This window comes from Periplaneta americana, chromosome 16, assembly GCF_040183065.1.
Source record: "Periplaneta americana isolate PAMFEO1 chromosome 16, P.americana_PAMFEO1_priV1, whole genome shotgun sequence".
NCBI classification, from domain to species: domain Eukaryota; kingdom Metazoa; phylum Arthropoda; class Insecta; order Blattodea; family Blattidae; genus Periplaneta; species Periplaneta americana.
In genome coordinates, this window is record NC_091132.1 from 153,966,790 (window position 1) to 153,975,225 (window position 8,436).

An 8,436-nucleotide genomic window follows, 5' to 3' on the forward strand; every position below is an offset into this window, starting at 1 on the left:
ACTTTCCGCCACAAAACCAGATTGCAGGCTTAAAAAGCAAATACATTCGTCCCACTGAACAGAATTATTGAGATACTAGCTCTCACTTGTCTGTTAATTATTAAATACTAATAAAATATTACAAGGCTTCCGCAGTTACACTTTAGATTAAAAGGGGTTTCGCGGTGGAAAAACGTTTGAGGAACACTGCCATAGAGGAAAGAGTTTACGGATGTGTACACGTGACAACCGTAATCGCCATTAGGTCGATAGTCTCAAGTAGAGACTGGTATTAGTGTTTAGTTACAGGAATTGATGAGAAGGACATCATTTGTTTTGTGAGGGGACAGCCTATACATTCGCTTGTCCATGGCTGATCTTGCTTCATAGCTGACGAAAGGAATCCTGAAAAGGCCGATGTGTTGAACGTAGGGTAGTAGGCACATGCGGTACCCAGGACCTCCTACTCACCCTCTCTGCGCCCCGCAAAGAAACAGCTCAGGAAGTGAGACACGGGCAGTAACCTTCCTTTTGTGTGCCCGGATCAAGTATAATTTTCCATTGAGACGCTCTTCTGTATCACTGATACTTGGTCTCCTACGTTTTCGAGACATTTTGTTTCTCACATTCCCCACCAATCCTTCGATGATCTTCTTACGAAACTCCAGGTGAGACAAAGCAGGAAGATTTTTTGACTTTTGATTCAAGTTGTATAGGTGGAAGCTGTTTACAAGGAATTCTGAATTATAATTTTTGCCACCATTTCAAACTTTTCTTCAGGAAACCGTAGCTTGAACAGTAGTGGTCTGCTCTGTCGACTCCTCCCATTTTTGAAGTGTAGTCTATAACAGCAACCGGTTTCTGAAAAACCTCCACTTCTTTCGCAGTTTTTCTCGAGACTTTTCTTGTGTCTGGATTATGCCATGTACTTAGAATAGTAACAACTCTCTTGTCTTTCCACGATAATGTCAAATATTTGTCTTCCTTCCTGTAGGCTACTACTTCATTTTTCTTTATTTTCAGGGCTTTCTTCTTCACTTGTTTCGGCAAGCCTTTCCTATTCTGCATTATTGTACCAGTCAAATGAACGTTTGCTTGTAACAGTTCCTGAGCAAGATCCAACTTTGTATAAAATCTGTCTGTGTATAGATGGTATCCTATCTCATTCGTTACACTCTGTACTTTGTTTATAAGTTGAAGAACTATTCTGCTGGTGAATATCAGTTCTGGATGAATCAAACTTTTTGTAGTTATTGATCCATAATAAGGAATCAAACCACAAACATAACCATTTCTCGAATCAGCAATTACATAAATTCGAAGACCCCATTTTGTTGGTTTCTGTGGGTTGTACATCTTGAATACCACACGTCCCTTGAAATTTACAGTAGACTCATCTACACATACATGTTCTGATGGGCTGTAAAATTTCAAAAATTTTGATTCAACGTAATCTATAACGTTTTTTACTTTACTTGCTCGGGACTACATTTGTCTGTCTGGAGTTCCATCTCTAGGAGGGGGAGAGACATGAAGACCCCAGAAATTGCTTTCTTGAAAATATGTGTTTGTAGAACCGTGAACTGTCTAACCATTGTTCCGAGAAAAAGTCTTTGATAGAACTCTTCATACGTCTTCCCATATTCAGTATTATTCCATAAAAAGCCATTAGCTCTTCAGCGGTGACAGCTTCCCAACAGTTCCAAATTGAATGTTTTCGCAAAGGTGTGACTTTTTGTATTTTTTGTCTAACGTACCTGTTGGTTTCGGTAGCTATTTCTTGAAACAGTGTCTGGCTAAAAAAACAGCAAAAAAAAAAAAATGGTGAATCAGGCTTTCGTCCAGTCTGAGGAGGTTTATAAGCTGCTGTTCCACGAAACGGTATATAATGAAACTCATTGTCATTAGCACCCTAATGATCTCAATCATCATTGTCAACATTGTCTATTTTATCATCACCATCATCTTCACCATCACTTGAACTGGACTGATTGTCATCAGAATCGTCACTGTCACTTGAAATGGCTTCACTTACTTTAGAATCAGAGTCATTGTCTTCAGTTAGTTCAATGTCTGACTCATCACTAAAAGTTTCCCAATCCCCATGCAAGTCGTCATGTATCTCATCGTCGCCCAAAGCCTTCTGTTTTTTTTTTTTTTTCACTACGTGTTTAGTTTTCTTGACAACACTCCCGCTCGTAGACGCCATTGTGATAACAAGAACGATAAAACTTTTGCAGCCACTTCTAAAACGTATTTTAGAGCACAGGAAAAAATTCTAATTCACACGAAAATAACACCACCACACAGATCGTAATCTCAATAACATACTGACGCAACATGCATTCCTTGCTCCGAGTTCTGAGTGTTTATAAACATTGCAGGAAATGTGGCGGACTCAGTCTGGTGCAGGACTGCAGCTGACATATTTTAGTGACGGACTGACGCCGACATATGGTTAAGAATCTTGCTTATCCGATCCGTGACTCGCCTGTAATAGGGCAAGAACACCTTGCTTCTCTTCGTATGATCTTGGCCTGGCTCCAGTGATGTCTTCTTCCTTGGTGTCAAGGCTCTTTTTATCTCTGCCATGGCATAACCATTAGCGGTTAGGGCTGATTGTAGGTGGTCGATTTCTTGGTCTATATGTTGGGGGTCAGAAACCTGTATGGTTCGGTTTAAAAGAGTTTTAATCATTGCCCGCTTCTGTCACGGATGATGATTGGATTATTTGTGTAAGTATCTATCCATGTGTGTGGGTTTTCTGTAAACCCTGTGGGCCAGGGCGTCATTTTCTTTTCTGTAAACCAGTATGTCGAGGAAGGGTAACCGGCCATCCTTCTCTATTTCCGTGGTGAACTGTATTTGTTCATTTCAACTGTTTAGAAGTAATAAGAAGGCTCCGAATGTCCGTGTTCCATGTTTCCAGATCACGAAGGTATCGTCCACATACCTCTACCAACAGCTAGGCGTCAGTGTTGCCGATTCCAGGGTTGCCTCCTCAAAAGCTTCCATGTAGAAGTTTGCTACTACAAGACTTAGTGGACTCCCCATGGCCACTCCGTCAGTTTTTTTCATAAAACTTGTGTTGTCACTGAATATGTGTAGTGGTTAGGACGTGTTGGAAAAGTGTCACAATATTTTTGGAAAAGATGTTCCTGGGCAAAGCCATGGTATTGCTGATCGGTATCTTGGTAACCAAAGAGACCACTTCGAAACTCAGGACATTGTCTTGTGGATCGACTACCAGTGTCTTCAATCTCTCAATGAAATGCGTGGAGTCTCTGATGTAGGAGTTGGTCTTGCCTACAAGCGGTTCGAGTAAACTGGTAAGAAATTTGGACAGGGCATAGGTCGGGGAACCGATGCTGTTGATGATGGGCAGAGCGGGACTCCTGGTTTGTGAATCTTCGGTATTCCATATATTCTTGGTGGCAGTGCCTCGAATTTCGCTTCTGATCGGCCAGTATGGATGATTGCATGATGAGATTGTTAGTTTCCTGAGAATCACCGGAGCATACTTTGTATGTGCTTGGATCTAGAAGATCCTCGACCTTTTGATTGTAGTCTTTGGTGTTCAGGATCACCGTGGCGTTGTCTTGTCTGCAGCCAACACAATGAGGTTCTTGTTGTTGTTCAGGGATCTTAAGGCCTGCCTTTCCTTGCCTGTCAGATTGGTATTGGTTGGTTTGGCATCTTGTAGTATCCTGGCCGTCTCTTGTCTGATTTCCTCAGTTTCATCATTAGTTAGTCCTCTTATCCCTGCTTCTATGTTGGAGATGGTATCTTCACTTGAAGGCTGATATGGTGTCATCGCATAATTGCCTCTCTTGGCAAGGACTGCGATTTCCTCTGGAGAAAGTTGAACTTCCGAGAGGTTAAGAACTGTCCTGTTTGTGTCCAACTTCTGAGTAAACTTCTTCTTTGTGGGTAGGTTTGATAACTTTTTCTTGTGTCTGTTGGTACTTTTCAGAAGTTGAGACCGCATGGCGTCATATGTGATCTTGTCAATGTTGTCCCAGTCTGCGTTGTGGACCACACTGCTAAGTTGTAGATGGATAGCGTATAATTTGTTGTCATGTTTGGTCACACAACCAACAGACTACGGTCTGATAGCCTGAAAAACTTTTCTCCTATTGACGCCGGCCGTGAAAGCCTACACTCGAATATTCGACACCATATTTATACTATACCATAAGATACAGTAGATTCTTCCAAGGTACGTGTCATATCTTGGTGAATTAGCGATGGAGACTTTCTCCTCTTTTGTGGGTAGGTATTTAATCGCAGCTCTTTGCTCAACAGAATATATTTCTCTACTGATGTAGCACCTCTGGTTACTCGAACACCTGCTATGAGCCAACGCAGATATGTACAGACTTGCAACTTGGCACGTCACCATAACACATATTTTCAGTCATTTGTGTGCCGCAGCATAGAAATTTTAGTTCAACTAGAAATAGGTCAGGGCTACAGCATAGTGTTCAATCTTCGTAGAATTGGCAATACTACCCTGATGGGAGATTGGATTAACCTGTAAGTAGCCGCGTGGGGTCTGGTAGGCACCCAAGGTTATGAATGTTGATATATAACTGTTTATGTGTTGATTACACTGCTCAGCACTTCAGTTACACTCCAAAACATAGTTTTCAGAATTATAAAGTGTTCGCCTCGAAGATGTTGGGGGGTTTTTCAGGCACTCACGCGACTACTAACGTAACAGTATTACTGTACCACTCTTCTTGTTTTCGATTAATGTTTTACAGTTCATTCGTCTATTACTGTTGGCAAAGGCAGTAAGTGGCTAACAATAAAATGTGTAGTACTGAAGAAGCAGCATAGCTTATGAACGAAGTAGAGACAAGTGATGGTGAAAATGGAGAATCCAATCATGATGAAGTGGATCATCTGAATAAATCAGACCATGATGCAGAAACGGAAGTAAGCGATAGTGATAATGATTATGATGAAAATTAGGCTTCGGGTAATGTTGGGAATTTTATTGTCCGTAAAGATAAAACCACACGCTGTTCATTTACTTGGACCGCTTGGTCTTGCTAGAGAAGCCAAATCGCTTCTATATACCTTTAGTTTGTTCGTAAATTACAAAATCATTATGATTATTGTAATTGACACAAGCATATTATATTAGGATAGAGGGAGTGAATTTCGCCACCAATTTAGTTTTCTAGTATTTTCTGAAGAAGCGAGATGATATAATAATCAGTGATAGTGTAATTAATGCCTAATAAAATGGAAGTTTTTTTTATCTTATTGGGTTATTTTACGACGCTGTATCAACATCTAGGTTAGTTAGCGTCTGAATGAAATGAAGGTGATAATGCCAGTGAAATGAGTCCGGGGTCCAGCACCGAAAGTTACCCAGCATTTGCTCGTATTTATAAAGTGGAAGTAAATGCAGACATTTAGAATATATTATTTAATAATAATAAATAATGTAATGCAAATTTGTCTATGTGGCTAACTTCCCTGACCATGGAGGGAAATTCGCCATACAATTATATTTTGTTTAAACAAAATTAGCATACTTCTTAATATCTTACACTCGTAACAAGATATGCAAATAATTAATAAGATAATCAGTACAGATAACATTAGCCTATTGTTACCCTGTACATGATAGATTAAAAACACATTCACTCCCTTAGTCCAAATCTGAGTTCAAAGAACTAACACATGTCTCATTACACTTCACACATAATCCCCTCATGTTTACAGATCCCCCATCGCAATCTCATGGAACCAAGTTTCGCACATAACGCATTGGTACCATCCACTTTCTTCCCTTTGAAGTTATAATAATCATCCCCACAGTCTCCACAAAATGTGGATTCAAATTTATTTTTTTTTTGGACGCGAGTCCACTACATCCAGGTTGCTGAGGTTCTTCATTCCCAATGTTTCTTTTGTTCTTCGTACGATTTTCTTGACGTTCTTTCTTTTTTGTCTCATGAGGAACTCTTTCTTTCATGGGAGCGGCTTCTTCAGGAGAAAAGAGCTTTCTGGTGACGAGAATTGCAGAGGAATTGAGTGACTTTCTTGCGCCTTTCCTCTAAATTTTCGGAGTCTCCATAATACTATGGAAGGTAACATTGTGACAGTTTCCACTTCCAGATTCACTTGGAGAGGAATCCGCAATCTCTTCCTGTACTTCAATCGGTTTCTCAGAAATAGAACTTGGAGTAAAAGCCTCTTTCGGTATCACTTCCGGATTGAATGGATAAATGCCCGTTGCTCTGAATCCAGAGATGGCATTATTGGGGACTGCAGTCTTCATCCAAGCCTCAGTGAATATAGACAGAAAGTGCATCTTCGATAATGGATGACCAGGATATCGACGTCTGAAATTGTCTACCGCTTGGACGAAAGAAGTTTTTGTCCAGCAGTTGCAGCTCACGGGAACAATGAGCTGGTAGGCACAAAATTTGTATCCCAAATGGTTCTCCGATATCTAGAACTGCCTCATCTAAATGGCTTTTGTGTCCATCCAAAATCAGCAAGGCTTTACCTGGCGGTTGAAATGTTCAATAAATGTGATGTAGGCCTATCCTTTAGGTATCATTTCAATATTGATCCAGGTGACAATTCCTCTCCCCAGATGTCCTTTTGATTCTTCCCTTTGTAAAGAACCATTGCGGGATGAAGCTCGTCCCAGAAGCATTCACACAGGCCAACACATTTACAGTTTCTCCCTTCTCACCATGTGTCGAGACGTATACACGTTTGGAACCTTTTCTCTTGAGGATTCAAAGTAAGTTGAAGACCTGTTTCGTCTACATTATAGATAAGTTGCGGCGATGTTGAAAGCTTTGAAGAATAATACACTTGCCCAAGTAGCTCATAAAATCCTCCAACCCGTTGAGCATTGAACCGCATCAGTCTTCCGTAACTCAAGCTTTCTCCCTTACTTAAAACTATATCTGGATGTCGGGCTTTGAAGTCTTGAAAGCAGAACTTCCCGGCTCGTTCATTTCTAAACATATTTTCGATGTTATTCTAAGCACAAAAGAGGAAAACCATTGATTGAAGCTTCTGTTTACTGATTTCAAAACTAACAGATTGAAGTCTCAGTATACGAGCTACCAGCTCATTATCTTGCTCTCTCGAAAGTATAGGTGGGCTTCCAAAAGGTTTTTTAGGAGATCCCGGATGTTTCACATCGCCCTCAAGAGTTTTTCTAGGAACACTGTCTCCTTTAGCAGCTGAATATACAGACTGGCCATTTCTAACAGCAGCAACGGCTTTTTTCAAATCCTCTTCATTCCATTTACTGTAGGCCCCTTTTGAAACTCTTACCATTTTGGACTGTTGCTATTGTTACCTGCAAATCATATTGTTTTTTTTTTTCGATATAACACTTTCTATAAACTTAAATGTTACTTTTTTACACAATTGAAATATTATTGCAAATAAAGGAATTAAAAGAATTGTTTGCCAATTAAAAATTGTGACATTGCCAAGAATCGAATGTGACACATTAGCTGGACACAAAATATGGGAAATAACCTGCTCATAATGGCAGCAATTGGCCTGTTACTGTACCATTCACATTTTCATGGGAATCATTTTATCAATTTTAGGTATTTTAAAAGATAGTCCTTTATGTAACAGGAATCAAACCTGGAGTCTCGGCTAGGAAATACCCCACTTATAAAGTAGCCAAGTTACCATTCACAATTTCTTCAAATCCAATTTACGGATTTCAGGTATTTAAATTTAAAGTTTGAAATATAATTCTATTGAGATTTGGAATAGAACTCCATATCTTAGGCGCGAAAAATAGTGTTATATTTTACTGCTAACAATAGTACTATTACCATGGAAATGTGTGTGAAACTAAATTTTTGAATTCAATATTTTAATTCTTTTATAAATACATTCCTATAATTACAAGGAAACGAACCTGAAACCTGATCTAACAAGGGAATGGTACCACAGTCTAGTATATACAGTCACGAAGCTCAATACTTACTAAATATGCAAACATAGATAGTTGCTCACCACCAGGACCGCTACTATCACCTCATCACAGACTCTTTCCTAGCGGACTATAAAATGTATTGTACTTCCGATATCGTGTTCTTTTGCAAAAATTAACACCTTCCTTCCACTACTGAAGTATGAAATACATAAGGTTTATATATTATTTTCATAAAATATATATTATATTCTATAAACTCACTTTCCTGGATCTTTCGGAAGAAGGATAACTCTAACCTATTTTTCTTACAATTTATAGTACTACAAACATCTCCTTGTCCCATATTATTATTCAGATTATTGTATTTTAGCCATTTACAGTTATTACAACCAATAGCGAACATTTTACAGTTTACATAGCTTTTCACAAAAAGGCGAAATATGGCAGTCAATGGCTTTTCGATCTAGACCAGGGGCCTATTTCTCAAAACTCATGGACTAGTAATACTAGTCTGT